Here is a 21071-nt window from a genome sequence, read left to right as displayed (position 1 = left end):
TTGAGAAGGCTCTTGAGAGAAAGTCACTGTTTAATCAAGGCTCCAAAACATGAGCACTGGATTACTAGTATAGGTTTTGCTATGAACCTTACATCCTATAGAGGGGATATGAAGAGGTACTTCAAATTTGAACTATGGAAGAACCAAATGGCAGCCTAGTTAAAATGCAAAATTGGTACACCATGGTGATCTACTTAAAGTGTGGAGCCATGGCAGCTCAGGCATCTACAACTTGTAAATTTTCCTGTTGACTCTGATGTATATAGTCTGAAAGCAAGGACTTAAAAAAGCAGAAAGTTTGGCAGACAAGTAAAAGACAGAATTCATCAAGACGGCAGAGAGCTTGACCTCACCAAGTCGAAGGGTTTGCAAATGTCATGGCCCCAAGGACAGGGGCACACTCTGCCTCTCTACCTGCACTAATCTTTTTTTTTTTGGCCTTTTTTCTTCTTTAATGTCAAAGTGAAGTACAGAGGGGTTACAGTTTCATACGTAAGGTGGTGAGTACATTTCTTATCCAACTTGTTACCTCCTCCCAAATTTTTCCCCCACCTCCCCCCAACATTTTGACTTTTAAAAATAAAATAACTAAGTGAAGTGAGCCAGACCCAAAGAAACATGGACTCTATGGTCTTCCCTATTGGGAGTAATTAGTACAGGTTTAGGCAAGTTACAGCAGAGGATCATAAGAGCCCATTAGCTATACTCTTATGAACACATAAGATGAAGCTAAATGAAATGAACTCCATGTTATGGAAACAATTGTTATATCACAGTTGTAATTACTTTCAACATACCATGTGTATCTATAGCATCTATTATAGATGATGTTTTTGTATCACCTTCCTGTGGTTGTACCTACACTATCTCTGTAACATTATCTGAGTATATTGGAAACCATGTATACTGGTATTAGAACTAGGAAATTGAAAGAGAATACTAAAATTGAGAGACTCAGGGTAAAAAAAGAAAAACAACTACAAAAGCAATACTTGCAAAACTGTTTGGTCTAAGTGAATGGAACACCTCAGGGGGGGAAAGGGAAAGGGGGAGCGGGGAGGGGCGTATGAGGGACAAGGTAACCAACAGTACAAGTAATGTATCCAATGCCTAATGTATGAAACTGTAAACTCTCTGTACATCAGTTTGATAATAAAAATTTGAAAAAAAATAACTTTCTAGCCACTTTCTGTGTATGTCAAAAGTGTATTAAAATCAGCAACTGTTTCTTTTTTTTGCCAGTCCTGGGCCTTGAACTCAGGGACTGAGCACTGTCCCTGGCTTCTTTTTGCTCAAGGCTAGCACTCTACCACTTGAGCCACAGCGCCACTTCTGGCCGTTTTCTATATAGGTGGTGCTGGGGAATTGAACGCAGGGCTTCATGTATATGAGACAAGCTATCTTGCCACTAGGCCATATTCCCAGCCCCCCAAATCAGCAACTATTTTTTTCATTTAATTGTTTTATATCAGAGTTCATATAACACTGTACCTGCACTAATCTTGTTGCCACTCTTCCCTGGGTGGTGGCCTCCTCCTCTTCTTCCTCCACCATCTTCTTCTCCTCCTCCTTCTTCTTACCAGGTAGAGGCTGAAAATTACCTCTCCTTAGTTTTTTCTTTCTTTTATCTTTCTTTTGGGTTGGAGAGCTAGAACTCTGGGGCCTGGGCACTGTCCATGAACTCTTCAGCTCAAGGCTAGTGCTCTACCATTTATGAGCCACAGTCCACTTCTGGTTTCCTGGTGGTAAGTTGGAGATAAGAGTGTCACTGACTTCACTGCCCTGGCTGGCTTTGAAATGTGATCCTCAGATCTCAGCCTTCTGAGTAGCTAGGATTATGGGCATGACCCACCAATGACCGGCTCCTCTTAGTTTTATCCTGGCTTTCTACTGGATATTATACCTTGTGTCCGATTTTATTGAGTTTATCATGGTTTATAATTTTACATTTCTGTGAATGACTCTTCAAATTGCCCCTCCTAATTAGCCTTGAACTCCATGAGGCTGAAACCAGGCCTGTTTATGTCAAAGCTGTGTGCCTTACATCCTCTAACATGCATAGTACATAGCAGCTAAATATTGTTGAGTGAATGCATGAATGAAAGAATAGGGAGGGAGGTACAGCTGCCCATCCCAGTCTGCATAACAATGCTGACAGTAGTCCTTTATGCCACAGACTGGGGACTAAAACTAACAGAAACCTGTCTCACATTGTGGAGGTTGGAAGTCTGAGGCCAGGGTGCCAGCATTTTTGGGTTCTGCTGAACTTCCTCTTCCTAGCTGCCAGTTCCCTATGCTTCAGGGGAGGGCAAGTGCTCCAGGAAAAGAGGTCTCTTCTTATGACACTAATCTCATTATCGGGCTTTGCACTGGTGACCTCATCTGGACTTCATTACCTCCCACAGGCCCCATTTCCAAACGCATATTGAGGGTTAAAGCTTCAGTGATTAGAATTGCATGAATATTTGATCCATAACAATCATCAGTGGCCTGAAAGTGGACTAAGCAGGGACAGGGACCCTTCTTCAGAAGTTGCTGTGTCCAAGAGGAATCGTAAGTCACTTCCCAAGAGTATGACAAACAGCAAAGCCAAAGTATTAGATAAGAGGCCGTGGGAAGCACTGTGAGTTCAGCTGGCTGGCTGGATACCCTAAGTGTGAAGAAGGAGAGGTGTTGTGTTTTTACCAGTCTATCTGCACATATTCTGAAGGATTGGCTCAGGAAACCTGCAAAACAATGTCATGTTCCTTTCAGAAAGCCAGAGCTGAAAGAGCAGGGTTCAAGAAGGTCTGACTCTGCAGTATGAGGGTGTCTGATAAGAGTTAAGGGGCCATTATTAAAATATGCATTTGGAGCTGGGTGCTGGTGGCTCATGCCTGTAATTCTAGCAACTCAGGAGGCTGAGATCTGAGTATGGCAGTTCGAAGCCAGCCAAGCAGGAAAGTCCATGAGACTCTTATCTCCAATAAACTACTCATAAAAGCCGGAAGTGGCACTGTGGTTCAAGTGGTGGAGTGCTAGCCTTGGTCAAAAGGAGCTCAGGGACAGTGCCCAAACCCAGAGTTCAAGCCCTAGGACCACAAAAACAAAAGATGCATTAGGGCTGAGCACTGGCCATCACATGCACTTTGGCAGTCCTTAGAAGTAGGAGTTATTGGTGCCTCTGTTTCCCCATGAGGGGACTGAAGGTTTGTGAGGCTGCTAGCCACTGTCACACACCTTGGACGCAAAGCTGGGGCATGAACACCACAGCCTAGCCCAGGAGCCCTTCTCTCAATGGCTTCCCTACAGGCTGCCTCCCTCATGCTGGTCAGGACTCAGGAAGGAAGGCTCCATGTCACTGGGCTCATGCAGCCTTCAATGCCTGATCCTGAGCAAGAAACTCCATCTTGTCCCCCTTGACACAGCCCTGAGCCTGTAGCTACACTAGGGATGACTTGTCCCATGTTGCTCCTTGAGCGGAGTGCCCTCAGCGCACACAGGAGGTGAGGTCTTTTGGTTCTGTGAGTGGATTTTCTCCCAGAAGCTTCTGAGGCTGAGAAGCTGTGTCTGGGGCCAGGACTTTGCTATTGGTGTAGAACTTTGGAGGAAAATGACATTCTAGAATAGTACCATGGTCACCCCTTTGAGCCTGCAGAGGTTCCATGCACCCTGTCCAGTGCCTGGGTTTCAGGGTCTCCCTCTCCCTCTGACCCAAGGCAGGGCAGCCCCCAGCCTTCCCACTGCCCATCTTCCCCCACATCTTCGATTTCTCTCTGGTCAGCCTTGCAGGCTGGGCTGGGCAGGTCCCCCACCCAGGGCTTTTAATGAGCAGTTTTGTCATGCCCAGGCAGTGTGGATGAATAATTGAGAAGAAGCTGCCCAGGAAATGTTCTTCTTTCAGAGAAGAGTCCCTAAACAGTGGGAGAGGCAGAGAGCTTCTGCATGTTGTTGTGGGAGGGAAGGAGGGAGAGAAGGAGGCGGCAGGGTGCACAGGTAAGGAGCAGGATGAAGCCCATACAGGAATCAGCAACAAACTTCTGAGGGAGCTGGGCATCAGTGGTTCATACTTGAAATCTTAGGTACTTAGGAGGCTGAGATCTAAGGATCATGGTTCAAAGGCAGCCTGGGTAAGAAAGTTCGTGAGACTCTTATTTCCAATTAACCACCAGGAAACCAGAAGTGGGGATGGGGCTCAAAGTGGTAGAGTGCTAGACTTCAACAGCTCAGAGACAGTGCCCAGGCCTGCGTTCAAGCTCCAGGACCAACCAAAAAAAATTCTGAGGCATCCTTGTTGGGGTCCTATAGGATCTTTGCAACTTAGGCATTCAGCCTACTTTTTGTAGGCTGGTTCAACATCTCTAGTAACCTAGTGATTTTTGCTCTGTGAAGCCATGATCTCTTTATGACCCATGTCTGTCTTCACCAAGCAGTGTTATCTCTAGGGCTGGTGACCTTGTTTATTCATTGGGCTTTGAGAATGTTTAAGAGTGCTTAGACTTGAGGGAGGGGCTGGGGATATGGCCTAGTGGCAAGAGTGCTTGCCTCGTATACATGAAGCCCTGAGTTCGATTCCCCAGCACCACATATATAGAAAATGGCCAGAAGTGGCGCTGTGGCTTAAGTGGCAGAGTGCTAGCCTTGAGCAAAAAGAAACCAGGGACAGTGCTCAGGCCCTGAGTCCAAGGCCCAGGACTGGCAAAAAAAAAAAAAAAATAGACTTGAGGGAAGAAGTGATGTGCGATGTGCATCCCTAGACCTCATTTAGGTGTAGGGAGTGGGGAGGTAGACAGCGGCAAGCTCACTGAAGCAACTGTACAGCTTGTGCTCATCTGAGCACATATCTGTCCTAGGGTGGAGTGGGGTAATTCTCAACACCTTTGAGGATAAGACATCCTGCAAGGTGATATGATTCTGACACTATGGAAGGCTTCTTCCCAATGGACAATTTGTAAGCCAGAATTTAGGCCCTAGCTTATCTATATCTTAATAGAAGGCATCCGTCTCTTAGTGAGAATTAGCCTGTGACACAAAGCAGAGATCACAATGCTTTATTTCTTTGCCAAGGAGACCTAGTGGCTTAGGATCAGGTGTTCTGGCTTCAGTGTTCTTTTTTGTAAAATGAGTAATAACTACCAAAGTTCCCTCATTTGATTGTTATATGAACTATAGGATAAAAAAATGTGTTTTGTAAACTATGAAACTTTATACTTGTGTCAGGGATATTTACAAGTAGAAAGGTGTGCTCTACCCACACACTTTCACCTGGGCCCATTTGGACAAGTAGAAATTTGCTAGTGTTGGTAGCAAAGAATGTGGTGGAGGAACTGTGCCTGTGCTTAGCTAACTGGCATGTCTGGAAAGCACATGGTGATCTTAGTCTTCATGGTAACTCTGTATCACAAGATATATAGTGGAAGCAGGTTATGGAGTCTGAGGATCTGAGCTGTCATTTCTAAACCAGTGCATTCTTATCTTGGAATGGAATCAATAATCATTTCTATCCCTTAGGGTTAAGCTAGAGTGTGCATGTAAGGCTCTGAAGACAGGCTCTAGGGAAGAGATTGGGCAAGGTTAGTCTTCACCAAGCCTGTTGAAGGCTAATACAAGTTAGCGTTGGAGGCCCTCACCACCTTCACAAGAGTTTCTGAGGTGCTGCCTAATGGAAACTTGCCATTCCTCACCTCAGTCTTCCATGGCTTCTCTCCACTACTTCAACCTCCACTCCTCCCCAGGACCATTTTTTAAATTTGCATTTTCATTTTTTAATTAATTTTTATTTATTGTCACAATGATGTACAGAGGGGTTACAGTTTCATAGGTAAGGCAATGAGTACATTTCTTATCCAACTTGTTACCTCCTCCCTCACTTTCCCCAGGACCATTTTAATTTTCCCAGTATTGAAATCATCCCAAGCAAAGCAGCCAGCCTTCTCCAAGCAAAGCAGCCAGCCTTTTCCTCCCTAACAGCTGGATTGAGGACTGAGGAGGCCTGGAGGGTTTACTGGTTGCCATGGTGAGGAGTGGACACTGAGAGGATTAAGGAGCTGGGAACTTGAGCACTTTTGTTTGTTGGTTTTGATGAGTTCTTCTTGCTTTTCTTCCCCCATGTTTTCCTCCCCTCTATTCTCCACCTGCCCACCACTCCAAAGTCTCAAACCACTAAAGCAGAAGAAGATTACAAGGAGCAAAATCAGCTCCTGTGTGGGCTAAGTGAGTACAGGCTGCCCTGTGGAGCATAATTTGTGTGTACTTGGCAATGCAGACTCCTGGGAAGACAAGTTTGGAATACAAGATGTTACACCTTTATGGTATCATGCAGCATACAGCGTCAGGGAAGGATTGCTTGTGGGGAGGCTGTGTTGAAGCTCTCAGAGCCCTTCAGATATTTTTTTCTTTCTGGCCACAGAAGAGAAAAGTTATAAGCCAACTTATGACCCACAAGTTTCGGCTAAAGGGAAACCTCAGATCTCCCTCAACCAGCTGATGATCAAGGTGGAGCATATTTGTAGATATAGGCTACAAAAGGTCTGTGCGTTTAGTATAATAGTGATTGTTGCTGCTATTATTACTATTTTTTTAATATTTACCTTCAATTTAATCCATGTCTCTGAGAGAGGAGACAGCTGAATCAGGAAGATTTTTGTGGACTGAGTACCTGGACTGCAGTCAAAACTGATCTTGCTTCTTTCTTAATTGGCACCCTGGGGCTTAGGAGCAATAAGAAGGGAAGGAAACCCTGAGTGTACCAGCCAGGCCAGATTGTGACATATGTTGAGGTCTCAGTGTCTCTTATCTTTGCCTTTATTCTGTGGGAACCACATAAAATTAGCTTGATTGGATGAACATCTCAGAGTGAATCTTTATCAAATGGTATCCCTGTACCCTTAGTGCCACCTTTTATTCATGCTAGCCTAGGTATAGATACTCCTTTATAACTCTCCAAATTTGTATTCTCAGCTTCCAGAGACCTGTGTGTGTGTGTGTATGCACGAGTGCTGATTCTGGGGCCTGAACGCAGGGCCTAGTCAAGGCTAGCACTCTATCATTTGATCTCCAGCTCTATTTACAGCTTTTTTGGTGATTAATTGGAGATCGTAGTCTCCTGGACTTTCCTCAGATCTCAACCTCCTGAGTAGCTTGGATTACAGGCATGAACCATTGGCACCCAACTCCAGGGGATTTTTATTTTAATCCTCACCTATTTATGACTTTGTGTATACTCACAAATATTTTTCTTGCATCCACATTTTATTTTCCCAAGTAGACAGCGTGTTTCCTGAAGCAGGCTCTGCTTCATTAACTCCACTAGAGTCTCTCTTCAGGGCACACAGTAGGAGCTCAGTGAATGTGTGTTAACTTGCTGCCTATGAACTGAAAACTACAGAAAAGGCCTGTGCTAGGTATAACTTAACAGATATAATCTTGGCAGGGCTGGCTTATGGTATAGATAAGGCAAGAATAAATGTTTATCTCATGCCAAATACAAAGGTGGAAATATTAAAGAGGTAAACAAAAAGCAAAACTAGAGAATTAGTAGTAGAAAGTACAGGGGGTTATCTTTGAAGCAATTTAAAGTATGGATCTCTGCTCAACCAAGAGGATAATCAGCATATTGAAAAGAGAAGTGGTAGATTGGGGAAAATATTTGTGAAATATATTAGCATATTCAAAATGAGTATCCAGAATAATTAGGGCAAGAAACAGTTCAAAGACCTTATAGAAAAAAAGTGTTCAAATAGCCAACTTATAGAAGGGGACGCCCAGATAAAAAGGAAATAGTCACTTGAAGAACTGTTCAAACCAGGAAAGACACAGTTTGGGGTTTTTGTTGTTGTTGTTTTGCCTGTCTTGTGGCTTGAACTCGGGGCCTGGGCTTTGTCCCTGAGCGTCTTTGTTCTCAAGGCTAGTGCTCTACCACTTGAGCCATAGCACCACTTCTGGCTTTTTCTGAGTAGTTTATTGGAGATAAGACTATCATGGGCTTTTTTTGCCCAGGCTGGCTTTGAACCGTGATCCTCAGATTTCAGCCTCCTGAGTAGCTAGGATTATAGGCTTGAGCCCCCAGTACCCGGAAAGCTAAAGTTTTATACACATCAGACTTGCAAAATTTGTTTTAAAACAATTAATATTGGAGACTAACCCTATAGATGACATGGATTCCTGTATATGGGATTATGTAAATTGATATAGCCATTTTTTTTTTGACCAGTCCTGGGGCTTGGTCTCAGGGCCTGAGCACTGTCCCTGGCTTCTTCTTGCTCAAGGCTAGCACTCTGCCACTTGAGCCACAGCGCCCCCTTCCGGCCATTTTCTGTATATGTGGTGCTGGGGAATCGAACCCAGGGCCTCATGTATACGAGGCAAGCACTCTTGCCACTAGGCCATATCCCCAGCCCCTGATATAGCCATTTTTGAAGAGAAATTTTGAAGTGTTCTAAGGGTTAAAATTTTTATGTGGCCTGTGACAGAGAAATTCTACTTCTAACTGTATATCCACCAAGAACTACACTCACAGGTGGCTTGCATGAAAGCATTTGTTGTAATAGTGTAGTAGGGAATAATTGGAAACAACTCTCCATCAGTAAGAAAATGGAAAAAAAATGGCAACACATGTAATTCATGGTAGTTAAATTAACCACTAGATCCATAGATCTCAAATGAATTAGTTCTCAGTAATGATCATGTTATATGAAACAAAAAGAAAAAAATATGTGAATCAAATATACAAGAGTATCCATCAGGCTGGGCTCCAGTGGCTCATGCCTGTAATCCTAGCTACTTAGGAGTATGAGAACTACAAGACTATGGTTCAAAGCTAGCCCAGAAAGAAAAATTCACAAAACTACATTAACCATCAAAATATCAGATGGGAGGCATGACTCAAGTGGTAGAAGCCCAGCCAAACAAACAAACTGAGTGCAAAGCCTTGAGTTCAACACACACAAAAATGCTCATCAGAAAAGGGGATAAGAATTGGAAATCTGATACACAAGGCAATAAATAACATAAAATGAACAAAAATAGAAATAAAACAGAAGGGCCCATGAATAACTGATGGTGATAGTGAGACTCTAATGAAATTCCAATAAATGAAATCCTCTGTACCTGAGACACATCCAATCTCAAAGAAAATCAAAACCAGAAAGAAACTGGGAAAGAAGAAATAGGATACAGTAGAGTAATGAGATCAAGACAGAGTCTGTCAACTAATGTTTGTTTACCAAATGTAAGTCTATTTTTTCTGATTTACCTTTTTTTCTTCTTTTTTTGCCAGTCATGGGCCTTGGACTCAGGGCCTGAGCACTGTCCCTGGCTTATTTTTGCTCAAGGCTATCACTCTGCCACTTGGGCCACAGAGTCACTTCTGGCTGTTTTCTATACATGTGGTGCTGGGGAATCGAACCCAGGGCTTCATGTATACGAGGCAAGCACTGTTGCCACTAGGCCATATTCCCAGCCTCCTTTTTTTCTTCTTATTAGAGGGAAGTGGTAGTGACCAAGGATTACTAAGGCCCAAGAAGTCAAACACCTGGTGTCCTAGTCCATTTTGTGCTGCTGTAACAGGATGTCATATACTGCATAATTTATAACAGAAGTTTTTTTTCTTTTCCATTTTAGATACTAGGATATCCAAGTTAAAGTGCAGGTTCAGAGTCTGGTTCTGAGATGACACCTTGTTGCTGCATCCTCCATAAAGAACGAACACTATGTCTTTACATGCCAGAAGACAGAGGGGCAAGAGAGCATAAACCCACTTTCACAAGCTCTTTTTATAATGACATTAATCTGCTTATGAGGGTTGAGCTCTCATTACTTGAACAGCTCTCAAAAGTATCTACTTTCCAACACTGTTAGTTTGGGAATTAAGTTTACAACACAAATTTGGAGGAACACATTCAGGCCATAGAACCTGAGTATTTGACCCTGGATATCAGTTGGAGCATATGCCTGGCTGGAGTACATTGAAAGTGAAATGAAGGCACCTGATTAGAGATCTTTAAGTGCCCCCTCCCCATTCTGAATGTTTCATTAGTATGTGAGCTCCTTTTGTTCAGCATGTTCCTCATCTACTATCCTTGTGCTGAGAACTTGAACTAAGGAATGCAATCAGAAAGACTGGCAGTTTGGCAGTGTTGGGTCCATTGAGACTAGTCTCTATTTTACTCAAGGGTAGGACAAAGATTTACATCTATTGTCAGAGCTACACTACACCTGCCCAGAGAGTCCCTTGATTGCTCAGGGAGATGCACTACATAGCCCAGTAACCTGAAAGCAAGACATCTGAGAGCTGGTTAAAGGAAACTGTCTTTCTTGAATAGGGACATTGTAAATGAACCTTTCTATTCAGTAGAAGACAGCTCAAACACTAAGTTGAAGAGTTCTTAGTAGAAAAGTGCCTAGAACACCCATTTCCCACCTGCCTTACCTTTGATCAATGGAGTCCTATCAGTTTAGCTCAGCTGGCTCAGTCAAAAGACAGCTAGTTCTGGAACTAGTAATCATTAGGTACCTGCTTCCAGTAAAAGAGAAGAGCAACAATGACAATAGCCTTGTTCCTAAGGGCTTAGTTTAAGGGAGCAATACAGGAGACTGGCATTGTGACAAAGGAAGCAACCAGACAGGAATGTGAGTCACTAGTATGACTCTTACCTATTTGATAGTTGGAGGTTAACACTTCCTTGTAGTGATCCCAGAGTATAACTTAACCAGTCTTCTACAAACCAGGAAAACGGTATATGTGGAAAAAGATCAAATACATATGGCCCTAAATGAGGGAAGGTTCAGAAGGAGTGATTGCTTATCATGTCCTTTTCATTACCTCTGTTCAGTGCTCCTGTTGCCTCGGATTTTCACTGAGCCATTGTTAGGGCTTAGCATTGACTTTAGTTTTCATGGGACTAAGCAAAATGGAATCCCAGAAGAACGAGGCCATAATGCCACTAAACTGTCTGGGAGAAAGGGACGTGATCATGTAGTGACAATCTATATGTATTTGTGCACATTTATGTCCTTGCTTTCATCTTTGTCTCCACTTCTTCCCCACTCCCAAACTGCAGGCCTTCAGGCCTCATGGCTCATTCCTCCACATATGTTATGTGCCTGTCTGTTCGTTTACCTCCAAGGTCATACAATAGGGATTCACTGACTTTAAAAAAATTGTACAGAGGGCTGGGGATATAGCCTAGTGGCAAGAGTGCCTGCCTCAGATACACGAGGCCCTAGGTTCGATTCCCCAGCACCACATATACAGAAAACGGCCAGAAGCGGCGCTGTGGCTCAAGTGGCAGAGGGCTAGCCTTGAGCGGGAAGAAGCCAGGGACAGTGCTCAGGCCCTGAGTCCAAGGCCCAGGACTGGCCAAAAAAAAAAAAAATTGTACAGAGATTTTACAAGGCTGCCTGCCCAGAGCCACAAATGGCCTTGGGAGTGCCAGCCCACTCCTTGGCTGAATGAGGGAGGCAAAGGTGATATGGGAATGTTCTCGGAGATATGTTCCATAGTTCACTTTCTCAGCTTTTGTTATCAATTCCCCCTCTCCTCCTCATACTGGACTTCTTCCTAAATAGGCACTAAGCATGGGACAGGAGAAAGGAAGAAATGATCAAATTATGCCCTTTCAGCCATGCCAAGAATTCTCCAGCCCGGAGAAGTAACTAGTATAACATTTCCCTAGTTTATAGTTGATAAAACTGATCCTCAAGGTAGCTGGAAAATAGCTGAGATTCATATTCATCTGACTCCAGATACAGTGCCCTAAGCCACAAAGCATAACCTATTTGTGTTCTTGGTCCTGCCATCAGCGTATGTGGATAGTAATGCAGAAATCTTCCTGGGCCTCAGATTCCTTTGTGATTCCTATGGAATGACGAGCTTTGTCCTATCAAACTGCTGGGATTGCAGTGAGGACCAAATTTGCTAGGAATTATGAAATAATAAAGAGCCGCCTTCTGGGTAGGAAGATGGAAAAAACCTTGGTTGCCTGGGCTGCAATCATACCAGTGTCCTTCCCTAGTTCTGTGATCTTGGGTGAATTATTTCAGGTCTCTAAGTGTCAACTCCTTAAGCTAATGACCTCAGAGTTATCATCTGGTTCTATAGCTCTTTGCTTATTCTCCCTACTTCCTGTCCTCACAATGCTCTCAGATCCTTAAGAGCTTTCTTTTTGGAGACAGAGTATCTCTATGTAGCCAAGGCTGTCTTTGAACCCAACTTTCCAAGTGCCGTGATTATGGTGTTTGAGCCACCATAAGTGGCTATTTTTCCTTCTTGAGTCAGGCCATCTGCGATTAGAATCCCATTTAATCTTCCTTTTCTCCTATGTTGACAGTGACTGAATCTGAAATGGTTTGGAATGAACAAGGAAAGTTCTGACAGGCTCCATGATTCCTACTGTCCCCGCACAGTGCTGTACCATCATAGAGTTGGTCTTGGGTATTATCCTCCCCCTCACTTCCTTAATTGGGATAATGATAGGGCAGAGCACAGTGCTGTACCATCATAGAGTTGGTCTTGGGTATTATCCTCCCCCTCACTTCCTTAATTGGGATAATGATAGGGCAGAAGCCATGCCCAGACCCCATTTCTTTATAGCCCAGTAAAGCTCCACTCTCACTGCCTTGTACAATGGCACCTGACAATATAGGGGACTTGGAAAAGCCCTGATCTAAGGCTTGGGTTATGAAGCAGCTTATGGTAACAAAGACCTGCTAGACATTTTCAATCCATCTATTAGGCTTCCAAACAAATCTTGAATTCATGAAATATCATTTCATTAGCTATTATGCATAGGATACTCTGTTGTCACTAAGAAGGAAACTATTAGGCAAAAGGGAAGTTTACAGGCTAGTAGGTATCCCTTAGTAATACAACATTTCATGTATTTGACCAATGCCTTGTGAAATTTATCTCCCATATTGTCAAGTTTTTTCATGAGACATGCAGGGCAGTATCATCTTCATTTTACACATGAGTAAACTGAGTCACATGAGTACACATGAGACCATGTACCTATAAAAGTAAGAGAGTAAGAAGCAGCATATAGTGGTTCATGCTTGTAATTGTAGCTGCTTGGAGGATGGAGCTCAGATGACCATGGTTTGAGGCCAGTTCAGGCATAAAAAAGTTCTTAAGACTCCATCTTAAACAGTTGCTTGGCACAGTGGCATGGGCTTGTCATTGCAAGCTATGGGAGAAGCATAAATAGGAGACTGCAGTCCAGCTGTCCCAGGAATAAAATGAGACCCTATCTGGAAAATAACCAATTCAAAAAGGGGCTAATGGAGTGGCTCAAATGGTAGCAGGCCTACCTAGCAAGCATAAGGCCTGAGTTGTAATCCCTAATATTATATTTTTTAAAGAGTAGAAACAAGTTGCCAAGATGTCTAATTACATGGGGTGTACAGGTTCAAAACACACACAGTGGTGCACCATTTAGAGAAGCACAGTGAGAAGATTTTGCTGTCATATTTAGCCAGCTTATTCTTGGGGGAGAACTGAGGGATCACCAAAAGTATAATTTAATGCAAAGGAGTCAAAGTCTAAGGAACTGATGGAGACTGAGCTCAATCCACCGGTAGCCCACTGGCTGAAAAAATGGAGGGGGTCCTGCAAGATAAGCAGAATCTAATGGAAATGAGGCTTCTTCTGGGTGTCCCTATTGAGCCTACCACAATGCAAGCCCAAGAGGCTGCCCACAAAGTTATGCTCACAGCATCTTTTTTTTTTTTTTTTTGGCCAGTCCTGGGCCTTGGACTCAGGGCCTAAGCACTGTCCCTGGCTTCTTCCCACTCAAGGCTAGCTCTCTGCCACCTGAGCCACAGCGCCCCTTCTGGCCGTTTTCCATATATGTGGTTCTGGGGAATCGAACCGAGAGTTTCATGTATAGGAGGCAAGCACTCTTGCCACTAGGCCATATTCCCAGCCCTCTCACAGCATCTTGAATGCGGCAGTCCTGCAGAGCAGCTGAGTATCTTCTTAGCATCAGTCCTCATTGTAGGTACTCTCAGAGCCCTAGGAAATTTGCAGGTCACCCAGCCTCCAATACTCAGGACTTCTTTTAAAAGCAGATCTGGAGGGCACATCTGCCAAACTCTTTCACTAACAAGCAATCTCTTTTCTGGAAGCCTTGCTCTTCCCTTCTGCTGTAATAATTGAGCACAGAACTATGTGCCTGCGAGAACATGCATATATGTCTATGCAGGGGAAGCTGGGGCAGCAGCTGTATTGCCTGGGGACAAGAGGGAATTCTGTTCCCCAGTCACCTTACTAGCTGCTTTCTTCTCCAAATACTTAATTTTGCTATACTCCTTTCCTTTCTTGGCATTCTTAAGATTCCAGATAGGGGCTTACTACTCTGTACCTTAAAGTCATGCTGTGCCATCTCTCTCTCTTTCAGGGTAAATTATTAGGATTTTCTCTACAGTGGATGAAGCCTCCAGGTAACAAAAACCATGTCCTGAATGAAGAACTAAGGAGGTGGAAGGCACAATATGGGGCTTCTTCTACATGTAGGTATGCTATCCAAACAGTGTGAATGGTGACTAGAAGTATGGGACCTAGAAGCAGATTATTTAGGTTCAAAACTTTGTTCCATGTCCTACAACCTTTCAGTGCTGCAGTTACCTTGTCTATAAAACAGGGATTACAGATTCAATGCGTAATTATCAAGTGATTAGAAAAGGGTTGAGCGTGTTGTCAAGCACTGGGTAACTATTACTGAACAGTTTTACTCTGCCTTTTAGGAGATAGGATCAAGAGGATTTGTTTGCAACTTCCAAGCTGCCAGGGGCTACTACTAGATGCTTTCCCCTGCTGAGGGGCCATGGCACTTCCTAAAGGTTTCTGTTCATGGATCATTGGGTCAGCCTCAACCATGAAGACCTCTAAGAAGTGCCTCCTACACTGGCTCCAGTGCTGTGATTCTTTGAAGCTCAATAGTCTTCTCCACACAGAGGACAGAATGTTCTAGACTGAGGGAGGAGGTAGATACCATCAGCCTCAGAGTCAAGAACAGCAGGAAATACCCAAGAGATCTGGGGAAATAGTCATGGTCTGGAGGGGCTGAGGAAAGGTGCTCTATGCCCCCAGCAAGAACAGGCACCTCACCAACACCATGCAATGCAGCTTACCAAAGACGTTACCTTAGGAAGTTCACCAGCCTGAGGCCAAGTAAGTATAGGAGAGTCTGAAATCAATGAAAACACCAGAGCAGAGGAAAGAGGAAATACTTGAGTAATTCGGGCTAACTTTGAAGAAACATTAAAAAATAACTGAGCTTTAGGGAGGAGGTAACAAGTTGAATAAGAAATGTACTCACTGCCTTACATATGAAACTGTAACCCCTCTGTACATCACTTTTGACAATAAATAAGTAATTATTTTAAAAAATAACTGAGCCTTTTAATACATCTTACTTTCTCTGTGGTGATAGGGATTGAGGAGAGCTACAACTGGACAAGTTACAAGAAATATTTATTTTGTGTCCTCTAGGAAGAGGTACATGTGTATGAATTCAGTTTTCTATATCACTATCCAACATGGTTACATAATGGAATAGCTCAAGGATCCCTTTATTACTAGAATTTTCTTTGTAATGAGCTCCCCATCCCCACATAGAAGGCCTCTACCTGCGGTGGTTGCACCTTCTGTTCTTTGCAGAAGGAAGTGGCAACACTTTGGTCCCTGTACATTGAAATTGTGAGTAAACTGGATTTTGTGAGTAGAGGAGGCAACATGGTCCTGGACTGTTCCAGCCACAGGAATCAATCCAGGGGGAATCCAGAACTAAGAAAATGTGTTTTGAAAGAGACACCTAAGTCACCTTGCAGAGCCTTCCAAAGAGACAGGCCCCTGGCAGAGAATAACATTCCTTGGGGATTTGCATTTGTCTGGAATATGATGTGGATGGCACATAGAATAGTTCTGAAGGATCAGGTCAGGGTATGTTCTAGCAAGAAGATATTAGCCAGGAGGGAGCAGGGCAGGTAGTAATCCAGACAATGTACCTGGCAAGCCAAGCCGGCCCCTCGTGTATCAGGTTATCGGGGGTGGGGGGAGTACAGAAAAAGAAGTACTACTTGTTAGCCCCTTATTATATGTCATCTATAGGCTTCCCAGTACTAATGATAATGGTTGCTTTTTTAGTGAATAGGGACATTGTATATGTGGCCTCATTTAACTTTTACACCTACTTTTTGAGTTTTGTATAAATATATCAACTTTTCAATTAGATACAAAACTCAGAAAAGCTATATAACTTGCCCAGAATTGTGCAGCGCTGTTCCTGAGCTCTCCAGCTCAAAATTAGCACTCTACTACCACTTGAGCCACAGTGCTACTTCCAGTTTTCTGGTGGTTAATTGAAGATAAGAGTCTCGCGGACTTTCCTGCCCAGGCTGGCTTTGAACAGTGATCCTCATATCTCAGGTTCCTGAGTAGCTAGGATTACAGGTGTGAGACACTGGCACCCAGGATGGTGCAAATTGGAATCTAGTTTTGACTTTGAAGCTGTATTCATTGTACTTCATTCATTTCTCAACATAGGCATATGCCTCAGATTTTTTTTCAGGAGAAGCTAGAAGAAAGAAAACGTCTTGATTCTATTAGTCATCGTTGGATAGGTTAAGTAAAACAAATGGCACCCAAATCACAATATTTTAACAAATCAGCAATGATTTGTGTCCAGATCACAGTCCAGTGCTGCTTAGAAAGGATAGGAGAACTAGTGGGCTCTACAGTCAGTCATTCAAGAATCCACACCCACTTCACAGTGTGGTTTGGCCACCTTTTAGGATAACTTTTATGGCTCTTTAGTGGATCCACTGCATTCTGGGAAAGAGGTGGAGGAAGAGAAGATGAAGGAGACACACCTACTCTTCTTCAGTCTGGAGAAGACTGAAGCACCACTGTTCACATTCTGATGGTAAGGTCCCACCACCTTATTGCAGTGAAATTTGGGAATAGTGAGTCCTATACAAACAGGATGTGAGTTCCATGAGCATTTGTACAGTGTCTGCTATACTGACCTCAGGTCATTGGCTCTTCTAACCATGAATGAGTCCCTTTGCCGCTGTGCCTCCATTTCCTCATCTGTAGAATGAAGATTACAGTAGCATCTATTAATCTTAGATGATAAATACATGTGAAGTACTTAATGCAGAGTGTGGCATACAATTAGTACTTGACAAATGGCATCCAGATGCAAATTCTATTTTCACTATCTTTTTAAAGATGCACACTGGCATAGTAGCCACTTTTTAAAAAATTCTGGTTGGGCTGGGAATATGGCCTAGTGGCAAGAGTGCTTGCCTCCCATACATGAAGCCCTGGGTTCAATTCCCCAGCACCACGTATACAGAAAATGGCCAGAAGTGGCACTGTGGCTCAAGTGGCAGAGTGCTAGCCTTGAGCAAAAAGAAGCCAGAGATAGTGCTCAGTCCCTGAGTCCAAGTCCAAGGACTGGCAAAAATAAATAAATAAATAAATAAATAAATTCTGGTTAACCCAGGTATCTGGGTTATGTGTTTCATGCTGACATAACAGCATCCTAAGATAGAGTAATTTTTATGGGCACATGGTTCTAGAGGCTAGAAAGTCTAGGAACATGGCCCTGATGAGGATTTCATGCTACTCCAACTAATTATGGAAAGTAGAAGGGCAAGTGGGCATGCATGGAAGAGACAAGGCACAAGTTGCATCTAGAAGAATGGCATTAATCCCTCTGAACTACCTACTCACTTTTTAGAGGTCCTCACACTTTTCAGCAGCATTGCACTGAGACCCAAATTTCAATATGGAGGAAACAAACCATATTCAAACTGAGACACCAGGTTTTTCCAAAGATATTTGCCTATAGAAACTCCTGCATTTGAAAGATCAGAAAATGATGGGGTTTTGTGTTTGCTTGTTTATTTTTTGGTACTGATACTGGGGCTTGAACTCAGGGCCTGTGTGCTATCCCTGAGATTTTTTTTTTCTCAAAGATAGCATGATACCACGTGAGCCATAGCTCCACTTTTGACTTTTTGGTAGTTAATTGGAGATAAGAATCTCATGGAGGGGCTGGGAATATGGCCTAGTGGTAGAGTGCTTGCCTCGTATACCTGAAGCCCTGGGTTTGATTCCTCAGCACCACATATGTAGAAAAAGCCAGAAGTGGTGCTGTGGCTCAAGAGGTAGAGTGCTAGCCTTAAGCAAAAAGAAGCCAGGGACAGTGCTCAGGCACTGAGTCCAAGCCCCAGGACTGACAAAAACAACAACAACAATTCATTTATGAAGACAACTTACACTTAATAAAGATTTCATATATGTGCACTGAAAATATATAAAACATTTAAAAAACAAAAAGAATCTCGGGGCTGGGGATATGGCCTAGTGGCAAGAGAGCTTGCCTCGTATACATGAGGCCCTGGGTTCAATTCCCCAGCACCACATATACAGAAAATGGCCAGAAGTGGCGCGGTGGCTCAAGTGGCAGAGTGCTAGCCTTGAGCAAAAGGAAGCCAGGGACAGTGCTCAGGCCCTGAGTTCAAGGCCCAGGACTGGCAAAAAAAAAAAGAATCTCATGGACTTTGCTACCCAGACTGGCTTTGAACCATGATTCTCAAATCTCAGCCTCCTGAGTAGCTAGGATTACAGATGTGAGCCACCCACACCTGGCCAAAAATGTTATTTTTAACATTGGTGTTGGTGGGAGGCATCATAACTATTCAAAAGTGATGATCTGGATTGTACACTCCTTTCTACTTGACAGCTTTCCCCAGTGGAACTGACATTCTCTGAAACTTTTTCTACTCTTTCTAGTGAGGGACTCTAATAAAATGTGTCACTGCTTTGGAAATGTTTTCATTGGATTTTAATGGCCTCTTTCTTTTCTATTCATTATCTTCTGTTGAGAGGGGAAAGTGGAGAGAGATTCTTTTTTTTTTTTAAATGCAGACTGTATCAGCGGTGTGCTGGCCAAGGAGAAAGAGACATTGTGTCTGTTGGAATTAAAGCTTTCTAGGAGAAGAAGAAGAAACTGGCTTAGTAGCTGTGGTGGCTGGGCCTAAGCAGCAGAATGGAAGTCCAGATAAGCCAAGTGAACCCTGCACTCTAGCCTCTCACATTAAAGTAGAGAGGATTAAATCTCAAGAACACCAAGGGTTATTCCATTGATCCCATGCCTCTCCTATGTGGATGGTGTACTCTGATTATTATTTTTTTCTTGGCCAGTCCTGGGCCTTGAACTCAGGGCCTGAGCACTGTCCCTGGCTCCTTTTTGCTCAAGGCTAACCTTCTACCACTTGAGCCATAGTGCCACTTCTAGCCATTTTCTATATATGTGGTGCTAAGGAATCGAACCCAGGGCTTCATGTATACGAGACAAGCACTCTTGCCACTAGGCCATATTCCCAGCCCCTACTCTGATTATTTAATAAGGGCCAGCCAGGTCAAGGTGCTGTGCTGGTCTTGGGTCTTATGCAGAGGATGCCTGATCTTTTACATCCTCTATATTTGGGATCTATCTAGCCCAACCCTTCACCCTCCTGCCACAGTATCCAATGGAGGAAGGTTGTGAATATGACCTTAAGCAGCTCATAATAGACACTGCCCTCGCTGATTCTTAAGGACCCACTGTATCTCAGATCATTTGGTTCCTGCTAGCCCCTTAAGACTCCAGACCTTCCTTGGTCTCATCTTGTTTCCTCTGTTTTCTGGCTGGCTCAGAGAAGGAACCACTCTCCTGACATCTGAAAGCACTGGTGTTTGGGAGTAGCAGTAACTCTAGTTTTACTGATGTACGCTGTCACCTACTCATCAAACCATCCTAAATGAAAGTGGATTCCTAATTAAGTAACTTTAAAGAAACGTAGCCTCTAGGCAAACTACCCTGGTCTCCCATCACTCATTTCAAATTTTTATTCTTAAGACCCTGCTACTTAAACTTTGTTCCTCTTCCACCCAGCTTATGCCCCCTATCCTCTACCATTGTTTTAGCCTGGTAATTATCCTAGAGCAGACAGTCCTAGATCAATGAGTGCACACACTTAAGACCTCTAAGGGACCTCATGGCTGGGCTTCATGCCCACCTCAGCCAGCATATCTTCCCCCTCTCTCCCTGAGCCTTTCTTCGGCATCTCAATACTTGCTTCCAGGTGGGAGGGAAAGAAGAGAAGGCCTCACACATTGGGAGAGACTATACTTCACGTCTCCTTTTTTTTTGTTAGCTTAGATAGTCTAGGTATGTTGCCTAGGTTCACCTGGAACTTGAAATCCTCCTGCCTCTGCTACCGGAGTGCTGAGATTACAGACATGCAGCAGCATGCCCAGCTTCGATACCTGTTCCTAGTCCCCTTCAGTACTGTGTCCAGCTCAAGGTGGGCAGAAGGCTGACAGCAGTAAGAATCCACTCCATCTTTGCTGGGAGGCTGACAGCTGATTCTCCTCTGTCAGCAGTAAATAGTTCTTCTCTGGGCCTTTCTTTCATGCTCCCTAGAATTACCTGCGCTGAGCTAGCAGCAGCCTCACCATGGCCTGCAGAGATCGTTAGCACTCTGCCTGCAAATGGTTGGAAGAAAGATTTTTAGCTATTTTTGTTCTATGCAAATATGGTCATGGTGATTCTAGTAATCAGGTGCAGCCCCAGAACATATCATATGACATATCAAGATACAACTAACTGACTCACAACACACACACAATTTAATAAGCAACTACTGCAAGGTTAAAGGAAGCATTGAAGTTTGCCAAAGATAGTCATAGAGGGGACTATATGCCAGTATGGCAAGCAGGATTAAAAAGTAGCTTGTTGAAAAATGGAACTTTCTTTAGAGACATTACAAGGAACCTGATCAATTCTGCAGTTGTGTACTCTTTTTTTCAAGGCAGTGTGGCATAACACAAAGAGCAAGTCCTGGATTCTTGTTTGGTTTTCTCAGTTTACTGGCTATAATTTGGGGAGATTTTTTAACTCTAAGTCTCACTTCATAAAATGGGGAATGATAATTTCTCCCTTGCAGGATAAAAGTGAGGTAATATATGTATTACTCATTGCTGCGAGGGAGAATGGACATTATAGAGAACCAAGTGGTGCCCCTGTAAATGTTAAGGT

The 21071-nt window shown here is 43.5% G+C and overlaps 1 protein-coding gene across 1 annotated transcript in view; it reads left to right on the top strand.

Moving 5' to 3' along the window:
- Positions 1-21071, top strand: part of Plp1 (proteolipid protein 1) — a 112458-nt gene that overhangs the window by 59063 nt on the left and 32324 nt on the right. Inside the window, exons 5-6 of the mRNA XM_048336752.1 lie at positions 14376-14491; positions 16771-16901. The gene's annotated coding sequence lies outside the window, so the exon portion shown is untranslated. The remainder of the gene's footprint in view (positions 1-14375; positions 14492-16770; positions 16902-21071) is intronic.

Source organism: Perognathus longimembris, chromosome 28 (genome assembly GCF_023159225.1).
Source record: "Perognathus longimembris pacificus isolate PPM17 chromosome 28, ASM2315922v1, whole genome shotgun sequence".
Lineage (NCBI taxonomy): Eukaryota > Metazoa > Chordata > Mammalia > Rodentia > Heteromyidae > Perognathus > Perognathus longimembris.
The sequence above is the reverse complement of the archived record's forward strand: the minus strand, read 5'-3'. Positions and strand labels throughout refer to the sequence as shown.